The 19,299-nt window shown below is 44.1% G+C and overlaps 1 protein-coding gene across 6 annotated transcripts in view; it reads right to left on the reverse strand.

Moving 5' to 3' along the window:
• The window catches only part of FAT3 (FAT atypical cadherin 3), a 396,494-nt gene that overhangs the window by 285,541 nt on the left and 91,654 nt on the right, over positions 1-19,299 (reverse strand). The gene's annotated exons all lie outside the window — the stretch shown is intronic.

A 19,299-nucleotide genomic window follows, 5' to 3' on the forward strand; every position in this document is an offset into this window, starting at 1 on the left:
TTAATGCCTGGGCAAATGCATTATCTAATGCCGGAATCCTAGAAATCCCAGTTTAATTTTTTTTTTTTTTTAGCAAAGGCCAAACCGAGAGAAGGCTTGTAAACAGTTTTAACCTCTAGGCAGCCTGACTCTCTGCTTTTTTTATGGCAAAATCAAAGACCCTTTCATACATCCGGGAACACCATGGTCATTAAATGAAAACCACGGCATTATTTCCCAACCTGATTCATTTAAAAGGATGTATCCATTAAAAGCATCAAATAAAAAAACATCCAATTACTTACACTAATTAGGGATGGGATGGTGAGATGGATAAGCCAGTCTTCTATTGCCTGATTTTCAGAGGCAGGAGCTGAACATTTTTGACCCTATAAATATGCTTTCAAATGGCTCCCTGGTCAATTCCTCACTTCCAGATTAGCAGGAGGAACCGATGCCAATGCCTAGTCCCCTGCTTAAATACAGTACAATTACTAGTGGTCATCAATGGTTATAATAATAATGATAATGATGGCATTTGTTAAGCGCTTACTATGTGCAAAGCACTGTTCAAAGCGCTGGGGAGGATACAAGGTGATCATGTTGTCCTACGTGGGGCTCACAATCTTCATCCCCATTTTGCAGATGAGGTAACTGAGGCACAGAAAAGTTAAGTGACTTGCCCAAAGTCACACAGCTGACAATTGGCAGAGCCGGGATTTGAACCCATGACCTCTGACCCCCAAGCCCATGCTCTTTTCAATGAGCCACGCTGGTTCTTAAGATGGTTATTAAGATGGTTCTTTTAGTACAAAAAAAAAACCAGGCTCTTTGTGGAAATGCATTAGGTTATTGCTTTAGGGTGGCCATTAATCCGTTTTTAGAGTGGACAGTTGGTTTTTGGCTGCTCTCCTCCCTTTGGCCCAGGAAGCGTTGATGTCTGATTCTTTTCTTCTTACTCTGAAGCTTCCATTCTCCCTCCTCCTTGGCTACTGTGGCCAAATTCTTCAGTTCAGAAGTGGTTCCCATGTCCCTATTACTCCATTTATTTATTTATTTATTTATTTTATTTGTACATATCTATTCTATTTTATTTTGTTAGTATGTTTGGTTTTGTTCTCTGTCTCCCCCTTTTAGACTGTGAGCCCACTGTTGGGTAGGGACTGTCTCTATATGTTGCCAATTTGTACTTCCCAAGCGCTTAGTACAGTGCTCTGCACATAGTAAGCGCTCAATAAATACGATTGATGATGATGATGATGATGTCCCCAGTGTTCTGGGAGGAGAACGCAATGGCTCCAGAAACCTAAATGGCAGGGCGGTTGTGGGGGAAAGGAGGGCAGGAGCCAACTAGGTGACATGCTACCAGAGAACCATTTTGTGCACGCTCATTACACTGTGCTCCATTACATTATGTGACGAGTGCACGCTCCTCATAGGCAGGAAACCTGTCCCTTCACTTTGAACTTCCAATAAGAGGGCACTGGACCCAGTGGGTGCTCAATAAATATTACTCCGACCACTACTTTTTCTATTATGTAATGGAATGGAGTTGGCAAAGCGGTGTCCACTATTCTTTAGTGTCATCAGCAGTCACCCTGTTAGCTTCATGTCCAAAGAAGTCTGGTCATTTCCTGCTCTTCTATTATTATTCCAGCAATCTGGGACATGCAGGAGATGTTTCTCGGGGAAAGGGCTATACTTTAACGTGGTCTTACGACAAAGGTTTGGGGTGAGGGGCGAGGTGAAATCCAGCTCGGAGAGTTCAAATATTTTCAATTATCTGCTTGGTAGGGAAGGGAGGTGAAGGGGTCTGACTCCCTAAAAAACAGCTGGTACCCTTATTTATTTTACATAAAACCGATACATAGTTGTGACACATCCACAAAACTATGCTGGAATCATAAAATGTTCATTATGTTACCAGCTTGGAGGCAAAACATCAAACACCGTAGGCAGTCCTAATCTACTTCTCTCTGCTCCTAAGAGCCGTCTCAAATAACCTGGCACAAAGCCTAAAAATGGAAATTAGTTGCTCAGATGAATTTGCTTGGCCAGGAAAGATCCTTGTACAGTATTTAAAACAAGGACATCAAGCCATGGCTCTCTATTGACAGGACAATTACTCTAAGATGACAGGAGCACTTAAATGGAATCTGGTAGGGGCAGAAGCTATTTAGTCGGCAAAAATATCTATCGATCTAAAACGAGATCATACACATGGCAAAATCAAAGTTGTCTATTCACTGGGACGTATTATGCTCGGTCTAGTGGGAAGAGCACGGGACTTGGAGTCAGAAGACCTGGGTTCTAGTTCCAACTCTGTCATTGGCAATTCACAATCTCTCTTGACCGGTGGGGTGATGGAAAGACAGGCAGACAGAGACAAACAGAGAGTAAGTCCCATGTGGACCAGGGGCACCTGAGTCCCATCTCATAATAATAATAATAATAATAATAATAATAATGTTGGTATTTGTTAAGTGCTTAATACATGTCAAGTACTGTTCAAGTACTGTCCACTAATCAAGGCGGACTTAGTCCCTTGTCCCACATGGGACTCAGTCTTGATCCCCATTTCACAGACCAGGTAACTGAGGCACAGAGAAGCTAAGTGACTTGCCCATGGTAGCACGGCAGACACATGGCGGAGCCAGGATTAGAACCCTCTTCTAGACTGTGAGCCTGTTGTTGGGTAGGGACAGTCTCTCTATGTTGCCAACTTGTACTTCCCAAGCGCTTAGTACAGTGCTCTGCACACAGTAAGTGCTCAATAAATACGACTGAATGAATTAGAAGTACATGAGTCCCTCTGACTCCAGGGCCCATGCTCTATTCTCTGGGCAACACTGCTATCCTCTATTTACCCCAGGACTTACCACAGTATTGGCACATAATAAGCCCTTAAATACTACTACTATTACTACTGCTGAGAGATCAGTTGAAGTTGGGGCTACACAAATTGGAAAAAAACAATTTGAGAAGAAGGTGGAGTGTGAAGGGAAGGGAAGGGGCACAGAGAGTCCAAAGCCTCAATAATACTGATATGAAAAAAAAATCCACAAGTTTCATTTTCTCCAGTAAAGTTCAACTGAACCTGCAGGGAAAACAAGTCCCTCCTGGTGGGGTCCCAAGAGGAAAGGAGATTATTAAGCCAAGGAGACAGAGAATGATCTTTCAATCAAAACAGAACTCCCATCACATCACTGACTCTCCCCATGGGAAAGCCATGAAACCTTCCCCGCGCTGCAGTTTTCCCCAACGGAGAGACGACCGAAATCCACTCTTCAAATGGGTTCAGGAATGGAGAGCGGTGGGGAATAGGAAGCTGACGATATGAGGAGGAGTATGTTTTATTAAAATGAACATTAAAAACACCATTTTCCAAGCGGAATAATGTGGGTTGGGCTGGGCTGTCGCATCTCACATGTATGAAGGAGGTGGCGGATTTGATCGCACTGTGCTATTCAGCGTGGGGATGGCTGATATTCTCTCCCGCTTTCCTTCGCTATGTCAGCAGGAATCTGGGTCAGACCACACCACGTGGTTGACCCACATGTACTGCTAGCGACTACGGGTAGAAGCATCTTCAGCCCGCTGGAAAAAAGAAAGCCAGTAATTCCATAAAAGGCAGCTTTATGAATAAGTAAATTTCCAGATAAGCTGGTTTTTAATTAGTCAGGAAGAGAAAGTCACCCTTTCAACCAAACCCCATGCAGCGTTTTACATCTTGGCCCAATAGTAAACAACCAACCAGTTCCCTCCTCCACTGCATTGATTAGTCTGCTTTGAATTCACTTGGAATTTAATTAAGTTGCTCTTCCTTTTTATCTGAACATCAGTGGGGCAGCCCTTTTGGAACATCAACCTTCTAGGGAAGGCAGAAAGGAAAAATATCCCTGATACTAGGGGCATGGCAATTTTGTCGTTCAGCTTACTTTGAATTTTTCACAGTTAATGTTTGGAGGGGAAAAAATGTGTTAGCTTAAGTGGGTCGGTGGGACCAGAATTCTTTCCTGAGGCTCCACAGCAAGCATTATGAGATGCAATCTTCCCATTACATTCTTCCCTTTGAACTGAAATCCAGAGATTGCTGAGAATGACACTGTTTCAGGGAATTTCCCCTCTTCTTTTTGAGCCAGCTCCAGAAACTACAATGGGGCAGAGGCCGTATTTCATTGGAAGCAGTAAGAAGTTATTATATTAATAGCTAAAGCACTTATTGAGCTCCTATTGTTTGTAATGCACTCACTGCACTCTTGGAAGACACAAAACAAGCAAGCGACAATTCCCTCCTCACAAGGAGTTTACCCTCTAATAGGGGAGACTGACATAACGGTATTTACGAACTGCAAAAACAAATAAATGTACCACTGAAGAAACACGGACACAGAAGTGCAGAGGATGAACATAAATAAGTACGTAAGTGCTAGAGGCAGAGGTAAGGGTGTGGGAGTGATTTACCACTTCTGTATTGGTATTAAAAAAAGTGTTAAGCCAATAGTCATTTAGCTATAAGAGGATGGAGGAAACAAATGGATAATAGAAAGGGTCTGGATTTGATGACCCCAAGATCTCAGCTGTCCACACTGTTGCCTCTGTGGGAAGAGGTGGATTGACAGTCGGATTGAGTGGGATGATGCAAAGGACCACCTGCACTGAAACCAGGATCCATATGACTGGATTCCCACACCACGCAGACACTAAGATGCACAGGGGCTCAGTTGACGACTGCGGTAACCTCTTCCAGTTCACCATTACAGGGGAGAAGCCCCCTCCCCATCGTGTAGGAGCAGAGGTACGACAGAAGGCAGTGTGACGGGGAGTCAGGAGATCAACGCTCCAGAGCTGGCTGTGTCTGTTGTGCACCCCTTGACAAATCATTTAACATCTCTGTGCCTCAGTTTGTTCATCTGTGAAATGGGTTCTGTATGTAAAATAGATCAATAGACATGATCAAAGATTGCTTGGTTTACTACAGACTCGATTTTTTCCACCCATCTGTGCATTTGCCTTAACACCCAATGAAAATCAGCATTTGTAACACTGCAAGGAGATGGGCACCTTCATGCCCTCGGGACCATCTCAAACAATCAATCAATCGTATTTATTGAGCGCTTACTGTGTGCAGAGCACTGTACTAAGCGCTTGGGAAGTACAAGTTGGCAACATATAGAGACAGCCCCTACCCAACAGTGGGCATCTCCCTATGAACCCCAAGACATGGGCACAATAAAGAACCATGCCAGCAGAACTGTGAGGTTGACTAGTTCCTCCTGCCCCATGTACCACTACTAATAATAATGGCATTTGTTATGTGGAGCTTATCTGGAAATTTACTTATTCATAAAGCTGCCTTTTATGGAATTACTGGCTTTCTTTTTTCCAGAGGGCTGAAGATGCTTCTACCCATAGTCGCTAGCAGTACATGTGAGTCAACCACGTGGTGTGGTCTGACCCAGATTCCTGCTGACATAGCGAAGGAAAGCGGGAGAGAATATCAGCCATCCCCACGCTCAATAGCACAGTGTGATCAAATCCGCCACCTCCTTCGTACATGTGAGATGCGACAGCCCAGCCCAACCCGCATTATTCCGCTTGGAAAATGGTGTTTTTAATGTTCATTTTAATGAAACAGCATCCTCCTCATATCGTCAGCTCTGCACATAGTAAGCGCTCAATAAACACGATTGATGATGATGCTAGGGACTGTACTAAGCACTGGGGTGGACACAAGCAAATCAGGTTAGACACAGTCCCTGCCCTACATGGGGCTCACAGTCTCAATCCCCATTTGACACATGACTGAATCGAGGCCTAGAGAAGTGAAGTGACTTGCTCAGGGTCACACAGCAGACAAGCGGTGGAGCTGGAATTAAAATCCACAACCTTCTGAATCTCAGGCCTATGTTCTATCCACTATGCAATGTTGCTGCCCGCTCAGACAACCTCCCAGATTTACTCCCATTTCTATACCTACTCACAGCATGAACAGAGTACTGGAGACAGATACACAAAGAGAAGCAGCATGGCTCAGTGGAAAGAGCACGGGCTTTGGAGTCAAAGGTCAGGGGTTCGAATCCCGGCTCCGCCACACGTCTGCCGTGTGACCTTGGGCAAGTAACTTAACTTCTCTGAGCCTCAGTTACCTCCTCTGTAAAATGGGGATTAAGACTGTGAGCCCCACATGGGACAATCTGATCACCTTGTATCCCCCCAGCGCTTAGAACAGTGCTTTGCACATAGTAAGCGGTTAACAAATGCCATCATTATTATTATTATTATTAAAACTAACTAGTCTAAACAGATTTTTATTAATCAATTTCTTAAACTGGAGAACTGCCGCTTAGTACAGTGCTTTGCACGCAGTGGTGCTCAATAAATAAAACTGAGTGAATGAATAAACTAGGCCTATCGTTTCTCCGATAAGTGAATAATGGGGGCAATTTGAGACAATTATACTTGTGAGATATTAAATCATCCTTCTCAATCCCCATCCAGCCTTCACTGAACACCCATGCCCAGATTTCCCACCACCCCAAAGCAATCCCTCCCCTTTCATGACTTTCCGGTGGGACACTCTCATCCTCTTGTCGCCAGCCGTGGGATGAAGCACCGTTTGGAAAATTTGTCCCTCCACAACGGCCGACCTGTAAAAGCTGCTTTCAATTTAAGACATCTTTTTTAATATCCACAGAAAGGGACTGACCCTGTATTTACTGCCCGAGTTTAATCATCACCTTCCTATAAAAGTGACTTATTAAATGAAAAGTAATCTTCACTGATGAACTATCGGAATGCAATGGACTCCTTTGAGAAATCCAGTATTCTACTGATCAAAGCTATGTGTTCTGCCAGAATGTGTGTTTTAAACCAGTCAGTGGCATTTGCTGAGCACTTACTGTGTGCACAGCACTGTACTAGGCAACGGGAAATTAATAGATATGATCCCTGTCCTCAAAGAGCTTACAGTCTAGCAGGGGAGAAAATAAATTACAGGGTCGGGAAACAACGGAGTTTAAAGATTTGTACGTAAAGGCAACTGAAGAGGGGGTTCCCGGCACAGGGTGAGGACTCCACTGCTCAGAAGATGTAGAAATAGGTGAGAAAATAGTTTGGAGAGATGAGAGATTAGCCAGGGAAGGCCTCCTGGAGGAGATGTGATTTCATAAGGGCTCCATAAGAGAGGGTGGTACTCTGTCAGATGTGAAGGGGGAAGGGTCTTATCATCATCATCATCATCATCAATCATATTTATTGAGCGCTTACTGTGTGCAAAGCACTGTACTAAGCGCTTGGGAAGTACAAGTTGGTAACATGTAGAGACAGTTCCTACCCAACAGTGGGCTCACAGTCTAAAAGGAGGAGACGGAGAACAAAACCAAACATACTAACAAAATAAAATAAATAGAATAGATATGTACAAGTAAAATAAATAGAGTAACAAATATGTACAAACATATATACAGGTGTATATACATACATATATATGTATATGTATACATGTATACATATAACAGACTTATGTGTCTGTTGCCAGTAGTGCCTTAGGTGTTTAAAAAAGAACTACAGAAGTTCAGGGTGGCCAACGCTGAAGAGAGCTAGTTAAGAATCATACTGCATTTGCCGAGATCTCTTAATCTCAGGCCACCCAGTAAATGCTCAGTGTTGCTGACCAAATGTTTTCCAAGATTAATGGTGTTTTAAAAGCTTCTAAATAAAATAAACACAAGATGGGAGGTTTGGGGGTTCTTATCCTCCCTTAACTTTAACCATGGAGGTGATGGAAGAGACTTTTTCCTCCCAAATATTCTGGAGGATTTATCCTACTGGTCTGAAGTTAACTGGGGCAATGAAGAAACAGAAAACATATAACTTGGTCCATTCTGGAATCGGCAAAATCTTGCCGCTGCCCACTCTTCCCTTGAACTTGGGAAGCAGCGTGGCTCAGTGGAAAGAGCCCAGGCTTTGGAGTCAGAGGTCTAGGGTTCAAATCCCGGCTCCGCCAATTGTCAGCTGCGTGACTTTGGGCAAGTCACTTAACTTCTCTGTGCCTCAGTTACCTCATCTATAAAATGGGGATTAAGACTGTGAGTCCCATGTGGGACAACCTGATCATCTTATTACCTCCCCAGCGCTTAGAACAGTGCTTTGCACATAGTAAGCGCTTAATAAAGGCCATTATTATTATTATTGAACACTTATACATGTATTTATACCCTCCTTATCACTCATGTTTGTGTGCACGTGTGCATTTTTGATCAATCTAGTTACAAATATTTTTATGTTTGTCTCCTTGCTTTGAGTGTCACCTCCTTGAGAGAAGAGGTGTTGCTCTATAATTCTGACCTCCCCTGGTGCCTAGTACAATGAACTATGCTAAATACTACTACCACTATAATTGCTATTATTATCATTGTTATTATTAAACCATGAGGCCTTCCTGCTTTGCAATAATCAGTGCAACCCTGAAACTGTATTTCCCCTGATTTTCGTGAGTGAGAGAGGACGACTGAGGGAAGGGTGAAGGAAACATGTTTGTTGCACTACATACAGTCCTTAACAAAACAGTGTCCCTTCCTAGAACATGAACACATATTGTTACACATATAAATATCTGTGGCCCCATAAATTTTCATCCCCCAAACTGGCCTTAGGAGAAGCAGCGTGGTTCAGTGGAAAGAGAAGAGGCTTTGGAGTCAGAAGTCATGGATTCAAATCCCTGCTCCATCATTTGCTGTGTGACTCTGGGCAAGCCACTTAACTTCTCTGTGCCTCAGTTACCTCATCTGGAAAATGGGGATTAAGACTGTGAGCCCCCCATGGGACAACCTGGTCACCTTGTAACCTCCCCAGCACTTAGAACAGTGCTTTGCACATAGTAAGCGCTTAATAAATGCAATTATTGTTGTTCTAGACCGTGAGCTCGTTGTTTCTAGACTGTGAGCCCGTTGTTGGGTAGGGGCTGTCTCTATATGTTGCCAACTTGTACTTCCCAAGCGCTTAGTACAGTGCTCTGCACACAGTAAGCACTCAATAAATACGATTGAATGAATGAAATTATTATTATTATTATTGTAGAGTGGGTGATAAAAAAATTCTCCCTAATCCAATGAGAAAATTTGGAGAGTCCTATTAAATCCAATACTTTCAATACCAAGAGCCAGGTTTAATATAAACTGAATTGAATCCAGCACACAACTCTTTGTAGATTTGGTCGGCCGATAAGACACGATTTCACAAAAACCAGGAAGGTAAAAATACAGATTGTGGCCTATTTTCATTTTCATTTCATTTGCCTTTCAATGAAACACTGTGATGGTGGTGGCACCGTATAAATATTTATCGAACTCCACAGCTCCTCCAACCATAACGACAAATGAAAGTATCCTTCAGCTTGCACACAGAACACCCACAAAACTTTGAGAAGGCTGAAACAAGATGCAAGCCAACTGAAGCCACTGAAAATGGGATCAATTTATTCTGCTGCCTTCCTGGGAGACACTACAGTATCAGGCAGGCTTTCTGTTCTTGCTGTAGTCTCAACTTGGCAGTATTTGAAAATTTCACGCCTTGTTCCTTCAGAACGGAAGACGTTTTCACAACCGTTTGATGTTGGCAAGGCTCAGTTAACTGCCTTGACGGGAAAGAAGCAGCCATTAAAGCTAAGGTACCTCCCCTTCCCCACACCAAATCAGGGAGCTGTTTCAATCCCATTCATATTTGACAATCTCCCATTATACAAAGAAAAAAGAGACTTGTTACGCAGAGAGACAGTGTTTTCCAACTGGTGGTGGGCTGATCACCTGACTGCACTGAAATGGGGGCTCTATTCGGATTTCACTGCAGTTCCTGCAACTGGGAAAACTATTTTCTCAGCCAGCCGGTATAAATTCACATGGGAAGCAGGAGCAACTACAGATTCTAACCAGCAGCCCTGCATTAAACCTCTAAACGGCCTCCAACTAACACCTCAGCAGAGGTCAAAAACAAGTCACCTGCTGAAAAGAATAATAAAAACATTCCGTTCATTATTTTCCAGGATTTGGGGGCATCTAATTCTTTCCCCCCGACCCCTGTCTGACATTACAGCTCCTTAAATTGCCTGAATGCTGTGCAAGGGGTTGAACTCCTTGGGGTACCAGGCTTTTTATTCTGCAGTAATAACAGCAGAGATGTCTAGAGCGAAGGTTAACAATCCATGTCCATGCAAAGTGCATGTTATCGCTCACTTTGCTTTGTCCAGACCTAGAAGGAAATATTGAAGGAAAGTCTGAGCTAAATCATGTGAGTATCCTTCGAATTGGGTGAACTGAGGCAGGAGGCAATGATTATTGGGGGGAGAAAGGGGGGGAAAGGCACATGGGGAAGGGGGAATGACATAGAGAGAGCACAGAAGAGGAGGGTGAGAAGACGGATGGAGAGATCATTTTTGAAAGAATTAGAGGGGGATAAAAACCTGTTCAGGCTGTTTTTCTCATAAATAACTCTGAAACTGCCAAATGCCATCTGTCTTACTACTCATTTCCTCAGTGAAGAGTTACCCAGAAAGTTTGGGAAAAACAAGCTTGAAAGATTAACAGTTTTAATGACATAAAATATGATTTCTGGTGCTTGGAAGAAAAGAAGATTTTATGACCTCAGCCTGGGCAATGAACACATTAGCACAAGACTTGACCAACACCTTTAAGCAATTTAATCGAACTACAGCTGGAGGGTTAATTCATGGGGAAGGGCTGATCCTCCTGGCAGAATATTCATCACGCCAACCCCTGAACTCTTCCCCACCCCCCTTCCTCCTCCTTCTGATGGTGCTTCAGTTAGGTAAGTTTCTCACCACTGGCTAGTGGCAGAAGGCTCAAACCCGTCCAGCCAAAGCAGATGTCACGATGGGAAAGATAGAGCAGGGGTTGGAGAGACCAGGGACTTGTCTGCTGTGTGATCTTGGGTAAGTCACTTCACTTCTCTGGGCCTCAGATTCCTCATCTGTAAAATGGGGATTAAGACTGGGAGCCCCATGTGGGACATGGACAGTGTCCAACCTGATTAACTTTCATCTACCCCAGCGCTTAGTACAGTACCTAGCACATAATTAGCACTTCACAAATACCATTATAAAAAAATCCTGGAGGCTGTGGAGGTTAGCCAGGATACCCTGGTGCTTGGAGGTTAAATGGAATATCGAGATCTTCATCTGCTTTTTCCCAGTTTGAAATTCTCTCCCCACTGAAATCCAACAGATCACAGCCCTCTCCCTACTCAAAGACCTCCTTAAAAGCCCACCTCCTCCAATATCTCTTTCCCTATTAATTCCCAGCATCCTAAGCCACAGAAACCCAATGACCAACTCTAGAACATAAGTACCCATTCATACTGACCCTCAGCACTTACATACAGGTGAAGGACAGTCAATGACTGAGAGTACTCTGTAGTAAATACCTTTAAGTCTGTTGCCCCTAGAATGTAAGTTCTTGAGGGCAGGGAATGCATCACTTGCTTGTTTTGTACTTACTTCTCAAACATCATCCCCAAGGATGCTCAATAAGGTCAACTATTAGTCCTGGTAGAGCCCAAGATTTGCTCTCATTTTCTATCAATTGATCAATTGTATTTACTGAGCGCTTACTGGGTTCAGATCCCTGCACTACGAGCTTGGGAGAGTATGATTCAACAGAGTTGGGAGACATTCTCTGCCAACAGTGAGTTTACAGTCTAGAGGGGGAGACAGACATTAATATAAATTCATTCATTCAATCGTATTTACTGAGCGCTTACTGTGTGCATAGCACTGTACTAAGCGCTTGGGAAGTACAAGTCGGCAACACATAGAGACTGTCTAGAAGGGGGAAGTGGACAACAAAACAAAACACGTAGATAGGTGTCAAAATCGTCAGAACAAATAGAATTAAAGCTATATGCACACAAATATATTATGGATATGCACATAAGTGCTGTGGGGCTGAGAAAGGGGTGCATAAAGGGGCAAATCCACGTGCAGTGGTACTGAGAAGAGAAAAGGAGGGTTTAGCTGGGGAAGACCACTTGGAGTTGTGTTTTTAATAAGGCTTTGAAGGTGGGGAGAGTGATTGTCTGTCAGATATGAAATAGGTGGGTGTTCCAGGCCAGAAGCAGGATGAGGGTGAGTGGTCAGTGGGGAGATAGATAAGATCAAGGTACAATGAGTAAGTTGGCTTAAGAGGAGTGAAGTGTGTAGGGGTGGGTTGTAGCAGGAAATAGGGGATGTAAGGTCGAAGGGGCGAGGTGACTGAGTGCTTTAAAGCCTAAGGTAACGAATTTCTGTTTGATGCAGAGGTGGATGGGAAACCCATGGAAGTTCTTGAGGAGTGGGGAACGAGTTACTAAATAGATGCATAGCCAATGTTGAACTATCCTTAGGCTCTGAACAGTGGATCAATCACCCTTTGCTAGGTTAGAACTTGCCAGACTGGCTTCTGCAATGACATGGTGGCAGAATGCCCTCTGCAGATTATTCAAATTACGGATTCATGACACAAAGTGTCTAGGGTAGCATATATAAGTGGGTGACTGCATAATAACAATAATAATAATAACAATAGTGGTATTTGTCAAGCACTTGCTATGTGCTATGCACTGTAATAAGCCCTAAGGTAGATACAAGACAATCAGGTCAAACATAGTCTCTTGTGGCTCACAGAATGAGTTGGAGGGAGATCAGGTATTTAGTTCCTATTGCACAGAGAAGTTACGTGACTTGCCCAAGGTTACCCAATCGGCAGAGCTGGGATTAGAACCCAGATCCTTGGACTCACAGACTCCGGTTCTTTCCTCTAGGCCACACTGCGTCAACTGTCATAGCCATTACAGATCATTTAGTGATGACCTAAAACAGCTAAATAACTAAGGACCTAACTGGTAGAAAGCACTGGACTGAGAGGAGACCTGGGTTTGAGTCCCAGTTTTGCCACTAGCCTACAGTGTGACCTCAGACAAATTACTTCGTCTTGGTGGGTTTCAGTTCCCTCATCTGTGAAATGGGGAAAACACTAGATTGAAAGTGGGACCGTGCCTGATCGCTCATCCTTGTCCACTCCAGTGTTGAGCATGTGTAATAAGCACTTAATAAATGTCATTATACACAAACAACATCCCTGCTGGATTAGAGCAATGGCTCAGTCAGTCTAGGATCCTGTTTCCGGCAGAGGCCACAGGGTACTTGGAGAACTTGAATAACGGTTGCCTTTCTTCACCTCCAACCACCAAGTGAACATTCTGAACTCTTCCTCTAGTAACTAATCAAGCCCACACTGCCCAGGACATCGATTGAACCCTTCGGACCTTCTAAGATGCCAACTCTTCCCTCTACATCCCTCACTTGCCCTCCGCTTTTCCACTGACTTGAAAATGTTTTCCAACTGGGTGGCGTAAACTACTGCCAAATGTGCAATTGTTCAAAATTGGTCTGCAAGTCAATGAAAAGCCTCGGAATGATTCACCAGTTGGTTGCTGGGCTGGAGTTCCAGTGGCTGGAAATGTAGCCTTCCTGGCAGCCAGCAATACCCCCTGGTTCTTTCCCTAGGAGCACAGCCCTGGCTGCCATTTGGCTTACTTCGCTTCTGGCCCCAATTATTCAACGCTTATTAGATATCCTGGTGGTGCTGAGGATATAAAAGGCATGACCTTATAAGGGTCCCTTGGGGCTCCAAATAAAGGCAATAATATGAGAATGAAATAAGTCAACCACATCAAAGAGGACCAGTTCATTGGTAGAACTAGCACGATCAAAGTTGGCACCTGACACAAGAATGGAAAACTGTCGGCAAGGACAATAACGGGTTGTTACTCCACCAGCCCAAACTGGAGGCTTGGAGGAGCCAAGGGGTGGGATTGACTTCCTCCACATTCATTCATTCATTCAATCGTATTTATTGAGCACTTACTGTGTGCAGAGCACTGTACTAAGTGCTTAGCACTGTACTATATCTGCTTCCACCACCATGGATGGGGTCATCTGACATCCTCACTCTTCCCTCCTACATCTCTAGCTTTCCCTCTAGTAGCTCGTCATGGTCCTCTTGCCCCTGAATTTTTCCAAATCCCTCTTTGACCTACTCCTGTTTCACCCCTGGAAAGAGTTCAACAGCTCTTGGGAAAACCATCACAAATGTGGGGGGGGGAGAAAAGGTAACAGGGTTGATGTAGTTACTATAGATCCATGGGTGATTCGATCCCCTGCAGACCCCCATGCCTTGCAGGAGTTGGAAAAGCCTGAGCCCCCCTTTCAGCCCAGGAACCCTGGGGTGGCTGAATCTGCCAATACCCCACCCCAGGAGCAACACCTCAAGACTTCACAACCTTTCACAACCTCTATAAACGGCAATCTACAACCAAGAAAGGTGAGGAGTGGAACTCCCCACTCCAAGAACTGTTTAGGTATTTACCTTAACCGCTGCATCTTGGTTTGATGACTCTGTTACCTACTGTAGGTTCTTGTTCTTTGTCTCTGCCAACCTCCACCTAGATTGTGACTTTGTGTAGGACAAGTCTACGTGTGGACCTTTAGATGGGGTAGTTGGATCTCATCTGCCCCAGCACTGAGCATAGTCATAGCAGTCTAAGTGTTCAGTAAATACCATTACTACGTCTCATCCTCATCATTCAAATCAGACTAGAATTGCAAAGGCTCTAGAACAAGTGAATTTCTTCTTCTAGAGAAACAGCGTGGCACAGAGGAATGAGCACAAGACTGGGACTCAGTACACCTGGGTCCCAATCCCGGCTCAGCCATTTGCCTGTTGGGTGACATTGAGCAAGTCACTTACCTTCTCTGTGCCTCAGTTTCCTCCTCTGTCAAATGGGGATAAAATACCTGTTCTATCCCAGCCGCCCTGCATGACAGTGTGCCTGTTTACTTGCTTTAATGTCTGTTTCCCACCTTCTAGACTGTAAGCCCGGTGTTTACAAGGATTGTCTCTCTTTATTGCTGAACTGTACTTTCCAAGCGCTTAGTGTAGTGGTCTGCACACAGTAGACACTCAATAAATATGACTGACTGGATGAATAAATGAAACCCGTGTGGAACAGGCACTGTGTCTGATCTGAATGAATACATACGGTTACCTTAGCACTTAGTACAATGCTTGGCACATAGTAAGCACTTACTACTACAATTATTAGCATCACCATTATTCTAAGTCCTGAGTGAACCCAAGAACAAATCAAACAACAGACGTCCGAATTGGATGCGAGGCATCCTTCCGAGACGGGTGGAACATCCTGGACCCACAGGGCAGAACAGATAACCAGAAGCCAACAGACGGCCCTACCCCTAACCTGCAATTGGCCCTTCTCCTCAGCGAAGAGTGGATGAATCATTCATCAGTGCTTAAGCTCCTATGAACCCAATATTCCCATGCTAATGACTTCTGTGTTGGACACCCGGCTGCCAACCTCTCCTCCCTGCAGCCTCCGCTGGCCTAAATCCAAGCAATCATTTCCAGTCGGCTTTTGAGGGCTCGGCTGTGGCTAATTAACTAAATTCTTCAAAAGGTGAGAGGGAAGAATCAGCGTGGTTATGAATATGATTACAGAGAAAAAGCTCATCTTCATGGAAGATTTCAATACCCAACTCAATTTTTTTCCCCTTCTTTCTCTTCCTGCAAGCAAAGGGATAAGTGCCCGTAGAGAGGAAAAAGTGGATTGAAGGATGAAGAAAATTGCCCAGTGGCTCCCAGGATTTTGAAAATTACAAGTCTCTCACCAATGATGGTTAGAACGCCTACCTCAGGGTCAAGCTGGCTCTAAATGTTTGCAATGTTATTGGGGACAGAGGGGTTTTAAGCAGCAGGGAAAATGATGCCACACCGTAAAAGGCATGGCTGTTTTCTACAATAAGGGCAGGTTTTCCTCCGGCATACTGGATGATCATTTTCCCCACTGACACTCAGGGAAAGAGCGCACAGCAAAAGATAATAGTTCTAACTCTCAGGTCTGCTCCTTACCCCCATTTTGCATTTCCATCATGCTTTCGAATAATAATCTTCTAGGACCTATCATAGTCATAGGGGCTGAATGCCTGCTGGGTAACGGGAACTGCCTCAATCTGAAAGGCAACCTCCCTTTCTCCCTGTCTGGATCCTCCAGATTTGCTTCCACCATGGGTGAGCACCCAAATTACTACTGTATAGCTTAAGTTAGGGTTACTTAGGTTACTGTATAGGTTAGGGTTAGGGTCCAACCTCCTCCTCTCCAGCCCACCTGTTCCTTTCCTCTTTAAGGCCAATCCCACCACCTATCACCCCACCCCTAAGACACTACAGCCATCAAACACTGCAAGGTTCATCCATTTCCAAAAAGTTCCCGTGGGAAAGCTTTAGTGTATGTAAACTCCAGCGCCAGATTTAAGCCCAGACTTAAGGGTCTAGGCCACAGGAAACTTGGAGAACTTTGAGGTCTACTTACTTTGCATTGCATATCATAACTGGACTCTACTGCACATAAACTGAAATGCTTCCTAGCATAAACACAATGAAATACAGCGTGTGAACAATTCAGATAAAAGTAGGCCTTTGGCCTGAATTATATGAATAAATGCCTCAGCCATCCAGGGCGTTTTAGCTGCGAAAGACTGCTTTGTTTAAATTAGGCAAAGCACGCAGCCACAATTTCACAATTCATTCTCAGATTCGAAATTTAAATGTCAGAGGGTTGAGATGAGGAGAAAAAAAAAATGACAAATTGTTTTGTCCAGCTGCAGTCGATTAAACAAATTAAACCAATGTATTGAATGTAATTTCCGAATGCAGGAGTCCATGGCTTCTAATTTTTTTTCTCAATTTGGTTTCAGGACTAAAACCACCAATTAGAGCTCCTTCCTGCAGGGCTTCTAAATGGAGGTCTCACTGTCAATGACTAATGGTTGCTCTGACCCCAGAATGCCTCGCACAAAATGTGGAAGGAGCTTAAGAGGCTTGCCCTCAAGATATTTACAATCTCAAGGGCAGAATTAACCCAAATCAAACACATCTAGTCGTTAAAGAGTGGACAAAGACACACACACACCCCTCCATGCAAAAGGTAATAATAATAATAATTATGGTATTTGTTAAGTGCTTACTGTGTGCCAAGCCCTGTCCTAAGTGCTGGGGTAGATACAAAGTAATCAGGTTGTCCCACACGGGGCTCACAGTCTTCATCCCCATTTCATAGATGAGGTAACTGAGTCACAGAGAAGTTAAATGGCTTGCCCAAGGTCACACAGCAGACAAGTGGCAGAGCCAGGATTAGAATCCATGACCTCTGACTCCCAAGCCCGGGCTCTTTCCACTAAACCAGGCTGCTATAATAATAATTATGGTATTTGTTAAACACTTACTATGTGCCAGGCATTGTACTAAGCGCTGGGATGGATACAAGTAAACGAGTTGGGTGCAGTCCCTGCCCCAAGTAGGGCTCACAGTCTCAATCCCCATTTTACAGATGAGCTAACTGAGGCACAGAGAAGTTAAGTGATTTGTCTAAGGTCACACAGCAGACAGGTGGCAGAGCCGGGAGTAGAACCCATGACCAAGCTTTATCCACTATGACATGCTGCTCTTCACAGGTATAAAGTTGCCTATCTAAGGACTTGTAAATATGGATAGGTAGGGGAGGAGATATGATGAGGTGAGTAATAACGGACAACACTGCTGCAAAAAATATTAGTCTAATGATTTTCTTTGGAAATGTAGTTGGGGTTGGAACACTTGGAACGCTGAGATCCTTTGTTCGGCCCCTCACAAAAGAGTCCCACTATTTGGATTTAAAATGCATTTCTTATAGAGAATCAAGATATGCAACCCAAAACTAACACATATCCTTACTTTCCCATCAGCAAGCGTGCACAGTTACACACCCAGTAAGACCAAGGAATCTCCGAGCCCGCAGACAGGCATTGCATATTGTTTAAGACTGAGACGTGCCTGGGAAAAATGATAAAAATCCAAGAGCAGACACAACATCATTCCCGGAAAGGAACACGGTATGAAAGCCATTTGAAAATCCACTCAACGCTTCAAATTTGGTCTCATGTTTGGACTTAATTTACGCTATCCGGTTCGGTGTTTTAGCAGAGGTCAAGAGAGCAACCTTCAGAGGGGGTGCTGGATATTTACAGTTAGAGAGAGATGGCGGGAGGGAGAGAGAGAGAGAGAGAGAGAGAGAGAGAGAGAGAGAGAGAGAGAGAGACAGAGAGAGAGAGACAGAGAGACAGAGAGAGAGACAGAGACAGAGAGAGAGAGAGAGACAGAGAGAGAATGAGAATGAATACAGAAGCTTTAATGAAGGCCTTACATGATAACCCAGTCCTATAACTCATAAAGAACCACGGCTAGTCAATAAATACTTCCTCTTGCAGAGCCATTAGGTCATGAATGCATTTAACTAGTGTCACTACCGCATCCGAAGCATCTTCATTTTTAATTTAATTGCATCCATATAGGGAATTCTCCTCTAACACAAGGGGCTGTGCTCTTGAAGAACCTTAGTGATGGAAAAATTGTGCTGGAGTCCACGCCTGGTTCAGTGGGAATTAATGGGTTAGAATGAGAGAGTTCAAGGATACAGATGAGACTGACATTTTTCAACACAAATTCCTGTCAGTGTTTTGTCTCCCGCTAGTAGAAGGTCCCACCCCCTTGCTACTCATCATTATTTTGCTGCATTAAATGCTGTCAAGGAGTTCAAACACAAAATCCTTTAGGGTCTAATAGAGTAAAGTTGAGGCAGATGCTAGGAAATGTGTCAGTTATATTGTTCTCTCCCGAGCACAGAATTATAACCCCCCAGGTCCTCTGACTCCCATCCCTGACCTCATTCCATGGGCCACATTGCTTCTGGTATTATGCCAGAACAGATTCATGTAGTGGAAAGGACATCCCTGTTGGGCTCTATCCAGCGCTTAGAACGGTGCTTTGCACATAATAAGCGCTTAATAAATGCCATTATTATTAAGTCAGGTAAACATTGTGGCGCAGCTTGAATGTGTCTGTTTATTGACATACTGTACTCCCCAGAGCACTGTTCTGATGATTTTGACACCTGTCTACACGTTTTGTTTTGTTGTCTGTCTCCCCCTTCTAGACTGTGAGCCCGTTGTTGGGTAGGGACTGTCTCTAGATGTTGCCGACTTGTACTTCCCAAGCGTTTAGTACAGTGCTCTGCTCACAGTACGTGCTCAATAAATACGACTGAATGAAGTGCTTTAGCAGACGGTAAGTGCTCAGTAAATACGGTTGAATGAATGAACAGCTGGGGTGCATCGCGGCGCTCACCTCACTGCTAAATACCAACACTGTACCATGC

Source organism: Tachyglossus aculeatus, chromosome 20 (genome assembly GCF_015852505.1).
Source record: "Tachyglossus aculeatus isolate mTacAcu1 chromosome 20, mTacAcu1.pri, whole genome shotgun sequence".
NCBI classification, from domain to species: domain Eukaryota; kingdom Metazoa; phylum Chordata; class Mammalia; order Monotremata; family Tachyglossidae; genus Tachyglossus; species Tachyglossus aculeatus.